Below are 19347 nucleotides of genomic sequence, written 5' to 3'. Positions count from 1 at the left end.
CACGCCCCCCCCGGCCGTGTCACGGCTCCGTCACGCCTCCATCCGTGTCATGGCTCCACCACGGCTCCGTCACGCCCCCCCCGGCCCTGTCACGGCTCCGTCACGCCTCCATCCGTGTCATGGCTCCACCACGGCTCCGTCACGCCCCCCCCGGCCGTGTCACGGCTCCGTCACGCCTCCATCCGTGTCATGGCTCCACCACGGCTCCGTCCCGTCCCCCCCCAGCCGTGTCACGGCTCCGTCACGCCTCCATCCGTGTCATGGCTCCACCACGGCTCCGTCACGTCCCCCCCCCGGCCGTGTCACGGCTCCGTCACGCCTCCATCCGTGTCATGGCTCCACCACGGCTCCGTCCCGTCCCCCCCAGCCGTGTCACGGCTCCGTCACACCTCCATCCGTGTCATGGCTCCACCACGGCTCCGTCCCGTCCCCCCCCAGCCGTGTCACGGCTCCGTCACGCCTCCATCCGTGTCATGGCTCCACCACGGCTCCGTCACGTCCCCCCCCCGGCCGTGTCACGGCTCCGTCACGCCTCCATCCGTGTCATGGCTCCACCACGGCTCCGTCACGTCCCCCCCCCGGCCGTGTCACGGCTCCGTCACACCTCCATCCGTGTCATGGCTCCACCACGGCTCCGTCACGTCCCCCCCAGCCGTGTCACGGCTCCGTCACACCTCCATCCGTGTCATGGCTCCACCACGGCTCCGTCACGTCCCCCCCCAGCCGTGTCACGGCTCCGTCACGCCTCCATCCGTGTCATGGCTCCACCACGGCTCCATCCCGTCCCCCCCCGGCCGTGTCACAGCTCCGTCACGCCTCCATCCGTGTCATGGCTCCACCACGGCTCCGTCCCGTCCCCCCCCGGCCGTGTCACGGCTCCGTCACGCCTCCATCCGTGTCATGGCTCCACCACGGCTCCGTCCCGTCCCCCCCCGGCCGTGTCACGGCTCTGTCACGCCTCCATCCGTGTCATGGCTCCACCACGGCTCCGTCACGTCCCCCCCCAGCCGTGTCATGGCTCCGTCACGCCTCCATCCGTGTCATGGCTCCACCACGGCTCCGTCACGTCCCCCCCCGGCCGTGTCACGGCTCCGTCACGCCTCCATCCGTGTCATGGCTCCACCATGGCTCTGTCACGTCCCCCCCCAGCCGTGTCACGGCTCCGTCACGCCTCCATCCGTGTCATGGCTCCACCACGGCTCCGTCACGTCCCCCCCCGGCCGTGTCACGGCTCCGTCACGCCTCCATCCGTGTCATGGCTCCACCACGGCTCTGTCACGTCCCCCCCCAGCCGTGTCACGGCTCCGTCACGCCTCCATCCGTGTCATGGCTCCACCACGGCTCCGTCCCGTCCCCCCCCAGCCGTGTCACGGCTCCGTCACGCCTCCATCCGTGTCATGGCTCCACCACGGCTCTGTCACGTCCCCCCCCAGCCGTGTCACGGCTCCGTCACGCCTCCATCCGTGTCATGGCTCCACCACGGCTCCGTCCCGTCCCCCCCCGGCCGTGTCACGGCTCCGTCACGCCTCCATCCGTGTCATGGCTCCACCACGGCTCCGTCACGTCCCCCCCCGGCCGTGTCACGGCTCCGTCACGCCTCCATCCGTGTCATGGCTCCACCATGGCTCAGCCGTGTCCCCATCACGCCTCCCGCTCCGTGACACCCCCCCCCAATGCCCTGGGGCCGAGGGTCGGGGCTAATTAGGGGCTCGTTAGGACTCGGGGCTCGTTAGGCAGCGGGAGCCCAGCACCTCGCCGGGGGGGGGGGCGGCAGCGCTGCTGCCAAATGGCTGCCCCACGTGATGGCGGCCATTTTAGGGTCGGCTAACGAAGGCAGCTCGTTAGGGGCTGCGGGGGTGGGGTGCAAGGCACACGGGTGTGCGTGTGACACAGGAGCGTCACGCGTGCACGGCACAAGGGGCCATGTGCAAGGCATGGCGAGCCGTGAGGGTCCGTGTGCGAGGGTCCATGTGCGAGGGGTGAGGGGCCGTGGGTCACACACATCCGTGTGCGAGGCGTGAGGGGGCCGTGGGTCACACACATCCGTGTGCGAGGCGTGAGGGGGCCGTGGGTCACACACATCCATGTGCGAGGCGTGAGGGGCCGTGTGCGAGGGGTGAGGGGCCGTGGGTCACACACATCCGTGTGCGAGGCGTGAGGGGCCGTGTGCGAGGGGTGAGGGGCCGTGGGTCACACACATCCGTGTGCGAGGCGTGAGGGGGCCGTGGGTCACACACATCCATGTGCGAGGCGTGAGGGGCCGTGTGCGAGGGGTGAGGGGCCGTGGGTCACACACATCCGTGTGCGAGGCGTGAGGGGCCGTGTGCGAGGGGTGAGGGGCCGTGGGTCACACACATCCGTGTGCGAGGCGTGAGGGGGCCGTGTGCGAGGCGTGCGGGGCTGTGGGTCACACACATCCATGTGCGAGGCGTGAGGGGGCCGTGTGCGAGGGGTGAGGGGCCGTGGGTCACACACATCCGTGTGCGAGGCGTGAGGGGCCGTGTGCGAGGGGTGAGGGGCCGTGGGTCACACACATCCGTGTGCGAGGCGTGAGGGGGCCGTGGGTCACACACATCCGTGTGCGAGGCGTGAGGGGCCGTGTGCGAGGGGTGAGGGGCCGTGGGTCACACACATCCGTGTGCGAGGCGTGAGGGGGCCGTGGGTCACACACATCCATGTGCGAGGCGTGAGGGGCCGTGTGCGAGGGGTGAGGGGCCGTGGGTCACACACATCCGTGTGCGAGGCGTGAGGGGGCCGTGTGCGAGGGGTGAGGGGCCGTGGGTCACACACATCCGTGTGCGAGGCGTGAGGGGCCGTGTGCGAGGGGTGAGGGGCCGTGGGTCACACACATCCGTGTGCGAGGCGTGAGGGGCCGTGTGCGAGGGGTGAGGGGCCGTGGGTCACACACATCCGTGTGCGAGGCGTGAGGGGGCCGTGTGCGAGGCGTGCGGGGCTGTGGGTCACACACATCCATGTGCGAGGCGTGAGGGGGCCGTGTGCGAGGGGTGAGGGGCCGTGGGTCACACACATCCGTGTGCGAGGCGTGAGGGGCCGTGTGCGAGGGGTGAGGGGCCGTGGGTCACACACATCCGTGTGCGAGGCGTGAGGGGGCCGTGGGTCACACACATCCGTGTGCGAGGCGTGAGGGGCCGTGTGCGAGGGGTGAGGGGCCGTGGGTCACACACATCCGTGTGCGAGGCGTGAGGGGGCCGTGGGTCACACACATCCGTGTGCGAGGCGTGAGGGGCCGTGGGTCACACACATCCGTGTGCGAGGCGTGAGGGGGCCGTGTGCGAGGCGTGCGGGGCTGTGGGTCACACACATCCATGTGCGAGGCGTGCAGGTCCATGCGCGAGGCGTGCAGGTCCATGTGCGAGGCGTGCAGGTCCGTGTGCGAGGCGTGAGCAGGCGTGCAGGGCCGTGGGTCACACACATCCATGTGTGAGGCGTGCAGGGCTGTGGGTCACACATCCGTGTGCGAGGCGTGCGGGTCCGTGTGCGAGGCATGCGGGTCCGTGTGCGAGGCATGAGCAGGCGTGCATGGACGTGGGTCACACACATCCGTGTGCGAGGTGTGAGGGGCCGTGGGTCACACATCCATGTGCAAGGTGTGCAGGTCCGTGTGCGAGGCGTGTGGGTCCGTGTGCGAGGCGTGCAGGTCCGTGTGCGAGGCGTGAGCAGGCGTGCATGGACGTGGGTCACACACATCCATGTGCGAGGCGTGCAGGGCTGTGGGTCACACATCCGTGTGCGAGGCGTGCGGGTCCGTGTGCGAGGCGTGAGCAGGCGTGCATGGCCGTGGGTCATACACATCCATGTGCGAGGCGTGCAGGGCTGTGGGTCACACATCCGTGTGCGAGGCGTGCGGGTCCGTGTGCGAGGCATGAGCAGGCGTGCATGGACGTGGTTCACACACATCCGTGTGCGAGGCGTGCGGGGCTGTGGGTCACACATCCGTGTGCGAGGCGTGCGGGTCCGTGTGCGAGGCATGAGCAGGCGTGCATGGCCGTGGGTCACACACATCTGTGTGCGAGGTGTGAGGGGCTGTGGGTCACACATCCGTGTGCGAGGCGTGCGGGTCCGTGTGCGAGGCATGAGCAGGTGTGCATGGACGTGGTTCACACACATCCGTGTGCGAGGCGTGCGGGGCTGTGGGTCACACATCCGTGTGCGAGGCGTGTGGGTCCGTGTGCGAGGCGTGCAGCGCGCCGCACGTCCAAGCTGGCCCCGTGGCCCCGTGGCCGCACACGCTCCCCTTTTTGCGCACCCAGCAGTTACCCCCAGGCCAAGCGGAGCAGGGCTTTTTGGGCGCTATTTTGCTTTTTGGGCGCTATTTTGCTTTTTGGGCGCTATTTTGCCGCGCCCCCCCCCCCGGCGCCGCAGCAGCCGCGCTGCGGAAAACCGATTTTTGTTTGGTTTCTAAGGCGGAAAAGCGAGTTAGGGACAGTTTGGCGGTTTGTAAAAGCACTTGTAAGGGGCCCGCGTGCCCACGCTCGGTGCTGCTCCGCGACACGCCAGCGGGGGCCCTGACGCTGCGCCGGCCAGGGACGAACTGGGGGGGGACAGAACCATTTTGGGAAAAGTCGTTTGGTTTGGTTTCCCCGAGGGAAACGGCGAGGAAACCGGGGCCGTTTGTTCTGTTTCCTCTGCGCTGGCCGGGGGGGGGGAATTTTCTAGAAAAACCAGCGTTTTCCCTTGGTGGGGCCCAACCCGGCTGCCGTTTCTGGGGTATTTGGGACAAACCCCCGGGGGGGGGGGGGGACAAACTCCCAAGAGCGCTTTTCTGAGGTAAAAAGCAGGGGAAAGGGGGCGTTTGGCTGCCGCTGTGGGGAGATTTTGTGGTATTACCTCAGTGGGGGGGGGACAAACTTGGCGCCGTTTTCTGAGGTAAAAAGCAAGGGAAAAGGGGGCGTTTGGCTGCTGCTGTGGGGGGACAAACTCCAAAGCTGTTTTCTGAGGTAAAAAGCAGGGGAAAAGGGGGCATTTGGCTGCCGCTGTGGGGGGACAAACTCCAAAGCTGTTTTCTGAGGTAAAAAGCAGGGGAAAGGGGGCGTTTGGCTGCCGCTGTGGGGGGACAAACTCCAAAGCTGTTTTCTGAGGTAAAAAGCAGGGAAAAGGGGGCGTTTGGCTGCTGCTGTGGGGGGACAAACTCCAAAGCTGTTTTCTGAGGCAAAAAGCAGGGAAAAAGGGGGCGTTTGGCTGCCGCTGTGGGGGGACAAACTCCAAAGCTGTTTTCTGAGGTAAAAAGCAGGGGAAAGGGGGCGTTTGGCTGCCGCTGTGGGGGGACAAACTCCAAAGCTGTTTTCTGAGGTAAAAAGCAGGGGAAAGGGGGCTTTTTGCTGGGGCCGCGGGGAGGTATTTTACCCCAGCCTACCGGGCGCACTCTCAGCGCTGCTTTCTGAGGTAAAAAGCAGGGGAACGGGGTTTTTTTCTGCCGCTTTCCCGCTGGGCCGGGGGGGAGGGGGCTGGGCAGCGGCCGAGAGCCGAGCCCGGAGGGGAATTCGCCCTTTCCTGGCCCCTTTGGGGCACGGCAGAGGCGGCCGGGCGGGGACAGCAGGCGCCTGCCAGCCGCCGCCTCCGCCACTGCGGCAAAGCTGCCCGGGGCGGGGAGCGGGGAGCGGGGGAGCGGGGGAGCGGAGGGGGGCGCATGCGCAGTGCCGCACTGCGCCACTCGCAGCCGCGGCGGGGGCGGCGGCCGCGGCCGGTTGGAGCCGGTTAGAACCGGCCGCGGAGCCGCCTCACGCGGCGGATCCCTCCGCGCCGCCCGCCCCCAAAATCGCTAATTTTGGCCTTGGGGGAGGCGGGGGGAGGGGACGAAGTGACAGAAATCGAGAATGTGGGGGGAGGGGCCTTTCTGTGACACCGTTTGGGCTTTGATTTGCCTGATTTAAGGCAGCTGGGGGGGGGTCTTGGTGGTGTAACCCTCCCCCACTCCGGGGTGATTGTGCTGTGAAAAAGTATTAAAAACGCTCTTTTTTGGAGGGGGGGGCAGATTGGGAGGAAATGGTGCATTGCTGGATCGAATCGGGTTGATAAATGGAGGGGGGGGGTCACCCCGGGATCGCCTCAAAAACTGTCTCTGTGAGGGGTGAGCCCCCGTTTTGGGGCCCGAAGATGGAAATTAGGGGCAAAAAGGAGCCGGAACGCCACGCTCGCTGTCTCGGTAGTGGGGTTTTTTTTTTGAAGCCTTGCCCATAATTCTGTGTTAAATAACGTGTTTTCAGTCGGTATCCAGCAACCAAACACGGCTAAACCAGCCTGAAAGTCGGGGCGGGGATGTTGGACACAAAGGACAAATCGGGGCGAAAATTTCCACCCGGAACGAGACGGAAACTGCCTCGTTCGGGCTGATTTTGAGGTGGGTTTAAAAGCGTCCCAGGAAAAACTGAGCGTTTCCACCCAATCTGTCCCCCCCCCCCCCTTTGAGATGAGAAGGCAAAAAAAAAAAAAGACTTTTGCTGAAAATTTCCATCACGCAGGAGGCGGCTGAGGGTTTCCTGCCCTGGCTGCCCCTTGCCAGATTGACCATTCTCATGTAAAACGCCCCGAAAGAGCCCGCCAAACCCTGCCTTACGCCCAGGAAAGCAATATTAAAGCCTGCTCCTTCACCGGCTGTTAGAGACGGGTTTTCACGGGTGGAAAAAAAAAAAATCTCAGAAAAACGTGCAAATCATTGCTGTTGCAATAATCGTTCAAATTCACACCGAAATCCTTTTCGTTACCGACGTGAAGATTCTCCCTGACTTTGCAACGTGAAAAAAAACAACCGAAACCACACACATTTATTAGTCTTAATCACAAAATATCGCAGTGCGATCCTCTTCCGCAGGAAACGCCCTGGAAAAACAGGCAGAGGCCGCCGGTCTCGGCCGGGAGGACGCGTCAGGCGCCCTGTGAAGTGCTTGGGGAATGCATCAGCGCGTCGCAGGCCGAGCGGCTGTAATTACACGTTTCCCACGTTTTTTGGGGGGGGTGTCCAGGGTGTTCAAAGAGGGCTGACGCAGGCGTTCAAAGAGGGGAGTGACACAGGCGTTCAAATGGGTGACACAAGTGGGGTGTCCGGGGCGTTCAAAGGGGTGACACAAGTGTTCAAAGAGGGGGGTGACACAGGCATTCAAAGGGGTGACACAAGTGTTCAAAGAGGGGGGGGTGACACAGGTGTTCAAAGGGGTGACACAAGCGCTCAAAGAGGGGTAACACAGGCGTTCAAAGGGGTGACACAAGCACTCCAAGAGGGATGACACAGGTGTTCAAAGGGGTGACACAAGCACTCAAAGAGGGGTGACACGCGTTCAAAGGGGTGACACAAGCACTCCAAGAGGGGTGACACAGGTGTTCAAAGGCGTGACACAAGCGCTCAGAGGGGTGACACAGGCATTCAAAGAGGGGTGTCCGGGCCGTTCAAAGGGGTGACACAAGCGCTCCAAGAGGGGTGACACAGCCCAGCCCGGGAACAGCAAACGGGGGTCCCCGGCAGGAAACGCCTCCCAACACCGCCAACGGGGATTTGGGGGGTTTATTGTTTTCCTCGCAGATTGAAAAAACAAACGTGTGGCCCGTTGCGTGGTCCGGCACGACCTTGAGAGCTTCCCGAAAAGGGACATTCAGGTGTCCTTCACGGGAGGAAAAAATAATAATAAGGTTTGTTTGTGCTCTGCTGGGAAACGGGGCGCGAGCGGAACTGTTCTTCTGGGGGGGTTTCTCCCCAAAAGACCCCGGGCGCTGCGCAGGGACGCGGCCCGGCCTGCGGGTCCCAATGTCACCCGGGGCGTTGTGCCCGTGTGGGTCCGGGGAGCCATCCCTGTCCCTGTCCCCGTCCCCATCGCCGTCCCTGTCCCCGTCCCTGTCCCCGTCCCCATCCCTGTCCCCATCCCATCCCCGTCCCCATCCCTGTCCCTGTCCCCCTCCCCGTCCCTGTCCCCCCCCCCCCCGGCCAGCACCGTGACGCAGCAAAAGCAAACGGGGCAAATCCTCACCCAAAACACCCCCCACAAGACGCCAAAAAAAAGCTCCAGCTGCCACCAGCAAGGGTTATATTTTCGGGGGGGGGGGGCCGACATTCAACCCTCTCCCCACGGTGCAAAATTAACACAATTTGGTGGCCGATTTTGCCGGTTTTTTTGGTTACGCCGCGGCGAGCTGCTGAGCACCTTTTCCTCCCCGTTTTGAGGGGGGAAGCGGCCGGGGGGGTTGGGGGGGTAGCGAGTGACAAGGCATGATTGCAAAAAAAGAAAAAAAAAAATTTTTTTTTTGTTTCCCCTGCATTCTTGGGGATTATTTTGTTCGCCGGGGCGGGCCGGCCCGCGCGGAAGGAGCCGGCGCGGTGGCGGTCGCCGCCGCTATAAGAGCGACGGTGGCGGCGGCGGCGGCCAGAGCCGCAGGGAGCGCAGGGAGGGGTGCGAGGCGCCGCGGGGGGCTGGCGGCTTCCAGCCAGAACAGCCAAAAAAAAAAACTAAAAAATATTAATTATAGCTTGAAAGCTTAAAAAAAAAAATTAGATCTAACTAGGGTTCGTTAAAAAAAAAAAATTAAAAAAAAAGCGATTAAATGCTTTTAGCGGAGGAAATCTGAAGATTTTTAAACTGAAGAGTTAAACCAAAAAAAAAAAAAAAAGCAAAGGCGAGGCAATTGGAAGAGAAGAGAAGAAGGAAGAAAGGAGCAGGAGCCGCTAGGTTCGGGAGGGTGAGCGGAGATTTGGGTGAAGGAGCAGAGGAAACGGGGCTTTTCACAAGCCCCCGGAAGGCGGTTTGTTAACCCGTGCAAGAGAGGAAGCAGCAAAAAAAAAAAAGAGCTAGCGGTTAAGATAAAAACGCTAAATTTTAATTTAAACGAAAGATAGAAGAGCACGTTAAAAATAATGAAGAGTAATTGAAAAGAGAAATTTTGAAGAAAAGAAAAAGCAAGAGTGTAAGCGAAGATGTATTTAGAAGCAAACAAGACAAGCTTAGAATTGAAGATAAATGTTGTAAAAGAGGATCGAGGGACCAAAAAAGGAGCGTGAAGAGCGATTTTGGTCCCGGACTCGGCTTCATGCCGGTTCGGGATGAGGAAGCGCAAAATTAACCCGGTTTTCGGCCGGTTCCAAAGCGCCGACGGGCGGAGAGCCTGCTTCATGCAGCGAAAAGCCGAAGAGAGGAAAACCCGAGGTTATAACTTAAAAATCGAAGGCGAGTTGAGGGTTTTCTTATGAAGGAAAACGTGTAGGAGCCTTCCAGAAGGTAGGAAAAACACCGAAGGTTGGGAAGATTTTCTTGGCAAAAGAGGCTACTTAGAAGAGAGAAGGTTTCTTGTAACGTTAGAAGGCAGAAGGCAACTTAGAAGAGGAGCGAAGAAGAGAGAAGGGGAGTTCAGAGGTCTAAAGAGGAAGAAAGATAATTATATATATGCTAGATATATACATATATATCTAAATAAAATGCCCATACAGGCATTGGGTCGCTTGCGCCCTGGTTACAAAGCTAGTAGGAAAGGCAGGAGGAAAAAGTATAAGAAAAAAACCCCAAGGACTTTAAAAGAGCCTCAAGGCTTGCAAAGCCTTTAATTAGCTCTAATTACCTCTAATGCCGAATTGGACGTGAGCGGAAGGACGCGGGGAAAATTTGTCAAGCTCTTAAACGAGCTCGATGTGCCGGACCGAAAGGAAAAAAATGAGGAAAAAAAAAAAAAAACACCCAAAAAACCAGAGTATTTTCAGCTAAGGCATAGCAAACAAAAAGACTCGATCTAGAAAACTGTAGCCGGGAGAGGAGCTAGCTCGGGGCCGGCGGAGGCGGCCGCGGAGGCAGGAGCAGGAGCGGGAGCGGGAGCGAGCGCCGTCCGGCGCAGCCGGCAAAGCTAGAGGCGAAAGGGGAAAAGGAGCCAGCGGCAATCGGTGACGTTAGAGGCGAAAATCAATACCGAGCCAGCAGAAATTGGTGAAGTTAGAAGAGAAAACTAGTATCGAGCCAGTGGAATTGGTGAAGTTAGAGGCGAAAATTAATATCGAGCCAGTGGAAATTGGTGAAGTTAGAGGCGAAAATCAATATCGAGCCAGCGGAAATTGAAGTTAGAAGCCAAAATTAATATCGAGCCAGCTGAAATTGGTGAAGTTAGAAGAGAAAATTAGTATCGAGCCAGTGGAAATCGGTGATGTTAGAGGCGAAAATTAATATTGAGCCAGTGGAAATTGGTGACGTTAGAGGCGAAAATCAATACCGAGCCAGCGGAAATTGGTGAAGTCAGAGGTGAAAATCAATACCGAGCCAGTGAAATTGAAGTTAGAAGCGAAAATTAATATTGAGCCAGTGGAAATCGATTAAATTAGAGGTGAAAATATCGAGCCAGTGGAAATTGGTGAAGTTAGAAGTGAAAATTAATACTGAGCCAGTGGAAATTGAAGTTAGAAGCAAAAATTAATACCGAGCCAGCGGAAATTGGTGAAGTTAGAGGCGAAAATTAATACTGAGCCAGCGGAAATTGGTGAAGTTAGAGGCGAAAATTAATACTGAGCCAGCGGAAATCAATGAAGTTAGAGGTGAAAATATCAAGCCAGTGGAAATTGGTGAAGTTAGAGGCGAAAATTAATACCGAGCCAGTGAAATTGGTGAAGTTAGAGGCGAAAATCCATACCGAGCCAGCGGAAATTGAAGTTAGAAGCGAAAATTAATCCCGAGCCAGCGGAAATTGGTGGAGCTAGAAGTGGAAATCCCGAGCCAGCGGAAATTGGTGGAGCTGGAGGCGAAAGTCGATGCCGAGCCAGCAGGAATTGGTGGAGCTGGAGGCGAAAGTCGATCCGGAGGCGGTGGAAGCCGGCGCCGCGCGAGGCGGAGACCCCCAAAGCGGCGACGGGGGCGCCGCAAGAGCCCCCCGCTCCCGGACCGGCTTGGCCGAGGGGAACCGGAGCGACGCCGGCAGTAATTTGCCCCCCCGGTAGTTGCGGTAACCGCGTCCCCCCACTTCCTCCTCCTCCTCCTCGTCCTCCTCGTCCTCCTCTTCCTCGCGGCGGGCCGGGGGCCGGCGGGTGGCGGCGGGGCAGGTTTTTCTCTTTTCAGGCCTCGTTCGCTCGCGGCGCTTTTGCCCGGAAGCCGCCCGCCGGCCGAGCCGGCTTTGGGACCGCCGCAGGGGGGGCAGGAAGCCACGTTATTAAGGCAAAACAAAACCGAAAGAGGCAAAAAAAAAAAAAAAAAAAAAAAAACCACCTAAAAATAACCAAAAAGGCATCGCCGCGCTCGCTCCGGCTGTAAATACCGTAGGTAACGTGTGCCGCCACCCGCTCTCATAGTAAGTGAGAATCTGTGTTATTTTGCTCTGTTGTTTTCTCCCTCTCAACCCCTTACCCTATTTTGGAAAAAGAGGGGAAAAAAATGTTGTTTTTTTTCTTGCGGGAGGGGGTTGGGGGGGGGCAAAACCTGTCCCGTCTTTTTCCCCCCGTAGGTATGTGGCTAGAAAAGCCTAGAACCGGCCGACGAGAGGTGACAAAGTAAAGGAAAATGATAATAATGATAAGGAAAAGCGAGCCAGTCTCAGGATATGTGTGTGTATGTCTCTGAGGAGAAAGCCAAACAGGAGGAGGAAAAAAACAAAAAAAAAACAAAAAAACCCCAAAAAACACCCCAAACAGACCCCAAAGCGGCCGACCGGCGGGCAGAGGTTAGACAGCCGCAGCGCTCGGTGCGGAGCAGCTCTCCCGAGGGAAACGCGGGGCCGTTGGCGCTCTGGTTGTATTAATTCGGACTCTTTTTTGGGGGGGAAGTAAGCCCTTTCCGTTGTCGTCGTGGCGGTTTCTCCCCTTGCAGCTTGGGGAGGGGGCGGCGCGAGCGAGCGGTGTCTTGCTGTGGTGGTGGTGGGGGGGGGAGAAAAACGGGGCTTTTTCAGACTTTTTGCAGACGCTAGAGCCCCGCGCGGGCTTGGTACAGGTGTGTTTCTGCCGCGCGGGCGCTCGCCCGAGCTCGGAGCAGCTTTAACTCGGAAGAAAAGCAGAGTTTAACCCCAGTTGGGAGGTTGGAGCTGGGCTAGTCCGGACGGGCCAGTTAAGTGTCTGCTAGGGGGAAAAAAACACACAAAACAGGCCCAAAATCCCCCCCCCAGCCCCCCGAGGTGCTCACGTGCGCTCTTGCCGGCGGGGGGGTGACGGTAGCAAACGCATCAGCGGGAGGTTTTTGGACGGGGGTGGGGTGGGGGGCATAACGTTATGTATTTTCAGGTTTTTTTTTTCCTCCGCAAACTGCAAAAAAAAAAAAAAAACCAAAAACGTAAGTTTAGGACTGAGAGAGGAAAGGAAAAAAAAACCAAACCAAAAAGCAAAAAAAAAAAAACCACCCAAAAAAGCCCGTAACGTAAGCAAAAATCCTCAGCGTCAACTCTGGCAAGTAATCCTGGGCTCGGCTCCGTCGGGGGGGGGAGGCCGCGCAGCTCCGCCGCCCCGCGGGGGCCTTTCGGGCCAAAACAAGCGGATCGGCCCTTTTCGGCAGGGTTGGGAGGAAAAGCGGGAGAGGAAGAAGCGCCCGGGCCCCCCGGGGCGCCCGTGGGCTTCGCGCAGGGCAGGCAGCGGGCGCGAAGAGCCGCCGCGGGGCCCTTTCCTGGCCGTTCGTCCGGATTTTAGCGGCACGGCGGGTCGCGCCGAGGCCTCGCTTGCGTGTGTTGCGTATTGGGGTTTGGGGGGGGGGAGAGGAAAAAAGCACGGAAAAGCCCCGACCCCAACCGCGGCGCGTCGGCCTCGCGTTAGCAAGGCGCCGAGCGGCGGCCGCGAGCGGGACGGGGCGCGGGCGGGAGCCAACTCTGTCTTGCAGCCGTTTTGCAGATGCTCCTTGCCAGCCCCGGGGACATCTGGCGCCCTAAAAACAGCGAGGGAGCGGCCTCTTGGCGAGCGATAAGTAAAGGCAGAGCCGGTCTCGTAGCTCCTAACGACCCGATGGGGGGAAAAAAAAAAACCCAAAAAACCAAAAAAAAAAAAAATCAGGAATCCTAGACTGCCAAAACAGCTCCGTCTACACCCAAAGAGCCGGCGCGCCCTGCGCGGTGCCGCGGGCGGAGGGAAGCGCGATACGCGCCCAGCGGCAGGATTCGCTCCGGGAAATAACCCCAAAGCTGCAAACAACCCGGCGGGCGGACGCCCTTCTCGAAAGGCCTTAATTTCGTTAACGAGCCAGAGACGAGCGACTCCGCAGGAGTTGTGGCGCCAAGCGGGAGCGAACACGTCAACAGCAATGCGCCCCCCAAAAAAGGAAAAAAGATACATATTAAGAAAAGGATACGTATTAAGAAAAGGATATGTATTAAGAAAACGATATATATAAAGAAAACGATATAAAGAAAACGATATATATTAAGAAAACGATATAAAGAAAACGATATATATTACGAAAATGATATATATTAAGAAAAGCATATATATTACGAAAACGATATATATTAAGAAAACGATATTAAGAAAACGATATACATTAAGAAAACGATATACATTAAGAAAACGATATATATTAAGAAAAGGATACGTATTAAGAAAAGGATATGTATTAAGAAAACGATATATATAAAGAAAACGATATAAAGAAAACGATATATATTAAGAAAACGATATATATTACGAAAAGCATATATATTACGAAAACGATATATATTAAGAAAACGATATTAAGAAAACGATATACATTAAGAAAACGATATATATTAAGAAAACGATATATATTACGAAAAGGATATATATTACGAAAACGATACATATTACGAAAAGGATATATATTACGAAAACGATACATATTAAGAAAACGATATATATTCCTGCTGCTTCTACCGAAACGGGCCCGCATCTTGCTCCCTGCATGGGACGATGGCCTGCGAGTCGCTCGCGGCCGGCAGCGGTGAGCAGGAGGAGGAGGATTTGGCGCGTGTCCCTCTTGGCCTCTGACAGGTTGCTCAGCGTAACCAGGAATTTTGCCTCGTTTCATCCCGGAGCCGCCAAAAAACACCACCACCAACAAAAAAAACGACCCCAAAACAAAAGGCAAAGCCAAAACTAGAGCTGGCGCGAGGCAGGCGCCTCTGGCAGATAAGTCCCTCGATGCTGGCGCGCGCTCGGGCAGCCCGGGGCCCCCCGCTCCCCGGCGTCCCCTTTTTGGCGGAAACAAAACTGGCTTTTTTTATCTTTTAGGAAAAGGCTGGCAAAGCCGCTGTGAATAAAGCTGCCGACGTGCTGTACCGTGCGAGCCGGCCGGTTGTCTCTCTTTGCGGCGCCGGCGCTGCGGCCGGGGTGGGGGGCGCGAGGGCGGCTTTTCCTTTAATTTTTGCAGAGCTTTTCTCCCCCGAGCGCCCGAGCCGAGCAGGATTGAGCGGACGAAGCCCCCAAAATGTCTTTTATTCAGGCAGGACAGAGCCCACCGCCGCCGCCGTGGTCGCTGCTGCTGTTTCTCTCCTCCCTGCCCTCCCTCCCGCGCTCTCCCCGCGGCACCGCCAGGTCCCAGCTCCCTAACGGAGGAACTGGCCAGAGGAGCGATTTCTTTAAAAAAACACACAAAAAAACCCCGCTTTAAACCAGACCAGTGAGGACTATTTAAAAAGCGTAATAATAAGTTAATAATGACGGAGCGGAGTAAGTACCCGCGCCGGCGCGGCGCGCCGGGGGGACCGTGCATGCCGCCGGCGCCCGCCGAGACCCCCGCTTGCATCGCGCCCCCCCCAACCCGTCCCCTTCGTTAGCCGCTCATTGCTTAATTGCCGGGTCGGGGGGGGGGCGGCAGCGGCGGGGGGGTTGGGGGGCTCACCACTTCTTCCAGCTTCTCTTTTTACAGACGTCCCCGGCCAAGGCAGCGGCTGCCCGCAGGGCTCCGGGCAAGTAACTGGGCCGCGGGGCTTGAGCCGCTGGCGTAGCGCGTGGAGCTAGTGCTTGGACAGTTAAAAAGGAGAGGGGGAAAAAAAAAAGGCCAAAAACAAACAGAAAGGCAAAAGCAAAAGCAAAAAAAAAAAAAAACAGGAGAGTTAAAAAACCAAAAAACCCCGAACGTTTAAAGGCAGCCGGCTGTCGGGCGCGTTGCACGGAGCCGCGTTAGGTAACGGCGCTTCTCGGGGTGCTGGGAGGCGGCCGGGGCGCTGGCGCTTCGGTTTCTTGCAGATGCCTCAGTGACCAGCCAGATTGCGCTTAAAAAAAAAAAAAAAAAGCCAAAAACCAGCACCGGCACCAGCCAACAACAACAACAAACCCCCAAAAAAGCAACTTGCAAAGCTGCAACTCCAGGGAAAACCCAAGCAGCGCCCCTGCGCCACGCCGCTCCGGTGCGGGATCTCTTTGTCTTTCCGGGGGGAAAGGTGATTTCCAGTAAGACTAGCGCTTCTTTTTGCTGTCGAGCCCCGTTTCCAGGCGGTTTCAGGGCCGGGGGGGTGGCGGGCGGCGGGGGGGCAACCTTAGTGTTAAGATTACTTTGCAGAGAGCGGTAGGAGCAGCAGCAAAGGTGTCGCGACACCCGGTGGACACAGACCAGGTGAATACGCTTCTTTTCTTTCTTTACCCCAAACCTTGCCGGGGGGGGGGGGGGGGAGGGGAAGGAAAAAACCCAAAATTGAAGCATTAACGGGGGGGAAAAAAACAAACACCAAAGGGGGGTTACGAACGCAGCCCGGCCCCGCGTTGCGGCCTCGAGCCCCCCCGCGCTCCTCGGCTTCACGCCGCGCCCCGCCGGCCCCAAAACCGGCCTTTTTCGGAACTAAAAACGCCCCTCCAAACGAGGGCGTTTCAGGTCCGGGGACGCGGGGTGGGGGGATCCCCCCCCCCCAAAAAAACCCAGAAAACCCCGCAGGCGGCTCGCCCCGGCCCCTCCGGCGGCGGCGCCTCGCGGCAACATTCAGCAGGGGAAAAAAGGGGGGAAATCCGCCCGGAGCGGCCGAGGGGAAGGCCGAGAGCGAGAGGAGGCTCCGCGGCGGCGCCGCCGGCCCCAGGTTTTCTTTTCCTGAGAGAACGCCTCGTTGTCTCAGGTTTTGCTTTTCTCCTTCGTTTCACGGAAAAAAAAGCAAAAGGCGCCGGTGGCGGCACTCCCGCCGGGACGGGGTTCGACTCCCCGCGGCGCCCGCGCTCCCCCCGCCGCAGGGCCTGGGGCCGCCGCCGCTCGCCACGGGCCCCGTGTCGCCATAGCCGAGTTTTGGGGTGACCCCCTGTGTCACGACGGGCCCCGTGTCGCCATAGCCGAGTTTTGGGGTGGCCCCCTGTGTCGCGACGGGCCCCGTGTCGCCATAGCCGAGTTTTGGGGTGGCCCCCCGTGTCGCGACGGGCCCCGTGTCGCCATAGCCGAGTTTTGGGGTGGCCCCGTGTCGCGACGGGCCCCACGTCGCGATAGCCGAGTTTTGGGGTGGCCCCGTGTCGCGACGGGCCCCATGTCACGATAGCCGAGTTTTGGAGTGACCCCCTGTGTCACGACGGGCCCCACATCACAATAGCTGAGTTTTGGGGTGACCCTGTGTCACGATGGGCCCCATGTCACGACGGACCCCATGTCGCGATAGCTGGGTATTGGGGTGACCCCCTTTGTCACGATGGGCCCCACGTCACAATAGCTGAGTTTTGGGGTGACCCTGTATCACGACGGGCCCCGTGTTGCAATAGCTGAGTTTTGGGGTGACCCCCTGTGTCGCGACGGGCCCCATGTCGCGACGGGCCCCACGTCACAATAGCTGAGTAGTGAGGTGACCCCCTGTGTCATGACGGGACCTGCGTCACGATAGCTGAGTTTTGGGGTGACCCTGTATCACGATGGGTCCCGTGTCGCGACGGGCCCCGTGTCACGACGGCCTCCACGTCGCAGCAGGCTCCATGTCACGATAACTGTGTTTTGGGGTGGCCCCGTGTCGCGACGGGCCCCGTGTCACGACAGGCTCTGTGTCACGACGGCCTCCACATCGCAGCAGGCTCCGTGTCACGACGGGCCCCCACGTCGTGACGGGTCCCGTGTCGAGGTGACCCCCCCCCCGCTGGGGCGGCTCCGTGTCGCGACGGCCTCCATGTCGCGACGCCCCCGTGTTGGGGCGGCTCCGTGTCGCGACGACCCCCCAATAAAGGTGCTCGAATCGACCCGCCTGGTGTCCTCGCTCTCGCGCCGCCCCGCTCGTCAGCAGCCCCCGCTAACGAGCCGCCCGGCCCCAAAATCCCCCTTTCTGGCCCCGGAACGGCCTTCGCCACAAGCTGTCCCTGTCGCCCCGAATCCAGCTGGGCCCCGACACGCGTGTGGGGGGACGGAGCGGGCGTGTCCCCCGCCGTGTGTCACGTGACAGCCCGTGACGTGGCCTCTGTCACATGACGGAGCCGGACGTGGTCCCGACACGTGACAGCCCGTGACGTGGTCCCCGACGCGTGTCGGGTGACGGAGCCGGACGTGGTCCCCGACACGTGTCGGGTGACGGAGCCGGACGTGGTCCCGACACGTGACAGCCCGTGACGTGGTCCCCGACGCGTGACGGAGCCGGACGTGGCCCCAACACGTGTCGGGTGACGGAGCCGGACGTGGTCCCGACACGTGACAGCCCGTGACGTGGTCCCCGACGCGTGACGGAGCCGGACGTGGCCCCAACACGTGTCGGGTGACGGAGCCGGACGTGGTCCTGACACGTGACAGCCCGTGACGTGGTCCCCGACGCGTGACGGAGCCGGACGTGGTCCCCGACACGTGTCGGGTGACGGAGCCGGACGTGGTCCCGACACGTGACAGCCCGTGACGTGGTCCCCGACGCGTGACGGAGCCGGACGTGGTCCCCGACACGTGTCGGGTGACGGAGCCGGACGTGGTCCCGACACGTGACAGCCCGTGACGTGGTCCCCGACGCGTGACGGAGCCGGACGTGGTCCTGACACGTGTCGGGTGACGGAGCCGGACGTGGTCCCGACACGTGACAGCCCGTGACGTGGTCCCCGACGCGTGACGGAGCCGGACGTGGTCCTGACACGTGTCGGGTGACGGAGCCGGACGTGGTCCCGACACGTGACAGCCCGTGACGTGGTCCCCGACGCGTGACGGAGCCGGACGTGGTCCCCGTGTCCCTCCCCGTCCCGTCCCATCACCTTGCGGTACCTGCCAGGGCTCTGGCGAGACATGTCCCCCGTCCTATGTCACCTCATCCCGTGTCACCCGTCCCATGTCACCTGTCCTGTGTCACCCTTGTTCTGTGTCACCCGTCCCGTCACCTGGAACTGGAGCAGCCCCACACTGTGTCCCCAAACGTGTCCCCATGACATTGCCCCATGTCACACTCCCCATGTCCCCACACGTGTCCCCATGTCATCGCCCTGTGTCACACTCCACATGTCCCCGTGTCCCCATGTCACACCCCCCGCGTGTCCCGGTGTCATCGCCCCATGTCACACCCCCCGCGTGTCCCCATGTCACACCCCCCGCGTGTCCCGGTGTCATCGCCCCATGTCACACCCCCCGCGTGTCCCCATGTCACACCCCCCGCGTGTCCCGGTGTCATCACCCCATGTCACACCCCCCGCGTGTCCCCATGTCACACCCCCCGCGTGTCCCGGTGTCATCACCCCATGTCACACCCCCCGCGTGTCCCCATGTCACACCCCCCGCGTGTCCCGGTGTCATCACCCCATGTCACACCCCCCCGCGTGTCCCCATGTCACACCCCCCGCGTGTCCCGGTGTCATCGCCCCATGTCACACCCCCCGCGTGTCCCCATGTCACACCCCACACGTGTCCCGGTGTCATCGCCCCATGTCACACCCCCCCGCGTGTCCCCATGTCACACCCCCCGCGTGTCCCGGTGTCATCGCCCCATGTCACACCCCCCGCGTGTCCCGGTGTCATCACCCCATGTCACACCCCCCGCGTGTCCCCATGTCACACCCCCCGTGTGTCCCGGTGTCATCACCCCATGTCACACCCCCCGCGTGTCCCCATGTCACACCCCCCGCGTGTCCCGGTGTCATCACCCCATGTCACACCCCCCCGCGTGTCCCCATGTCACACCCCCCGCGTGTCCCGGTGTCATCGCCCCATGTCACACCCCCCGCGTGTCCCCATGTCACACCCCACACGTGTCCCGGTGTCATCGCCCCATGTCACACCCCCCGCGTGTCCCCATGTCACACCCCCCGTGTGTCCCGGTGTCATCACCCCATGTCACACCCCCCCGCGTGTCCCCATGTCACACCCCCCGCGTGTCCCGGTGTCATCGCCCCATGTCACACCCCCCGCGTGTCCCCATGTCACACCCCCCCGCGTGTCCCCATGTCACACCCCCCGCGTGTCCCGGTGTCATCGCCCCATGTCACACCCCCCGCGTGTCCCCATGTCACACCCCACGGCGCGCGGCCCCGTCTGAGCACTGCTGCGCTCGTCACACGAGTGGCCCTGGTGCCCCCCGCCACGTCCCCCCTCCCTC

At 60.3% G+C, this 19347-nt stretch overlaps 1 long non-coding RNA gene across 5 annotated transcripts; it reads left to right on the top strand.

Annotated features, from left to right (window-relative positions):
* The first annotated feature begins 1864 nt into the window (after window positions 1-1864).
* LOC104144895 (uncharacterized) lies at window positions 1865-13301 on the top strand. Of its 5 annotated transcripts, none has more exons than XR_011137138.1 (4): window positions 1865-1979; window positions 6225-6358; window positions 6830-6939; window positions 7535-13301. It is a non-coding gene; the product is annotated as an uncharacterized lncRNA (long non-coding RNA). The 5 variants fall into 5 exon arrangements; XR_011137139.1 differs by lacking the exon at window positions 1865-1979 and adding an exon at window positions 4889-5029; XR_011137137.1 differs by lacking the exon at window positions 1865-1979 and adding an exon at window positions 4889-5240.
* The last annotated feature ends 6046 nt before the right edge of the window (window positions 13302-19347 follow it).

The sequence above is a fragment of the Struthio camelus genome, chromosome 35 (genome assembly GCF_040807025.1).
Source record: "Struthio camelus isolate bStrCam1 chromosome 35, bStrCam1.hap1, whole genome shotgun sequence".
Taxonomy (NCBI): Eukaryota; Metazoa; Chordata; class Aves; order Struthioniformes; family Struthionidae; genus Struthio; species Struthio camelus.
The sequence above is the reverse complement of the archived record's forward strand: the minus strand, read 5'-3'. Positions and strand labels throughout refer to the sequence as shown.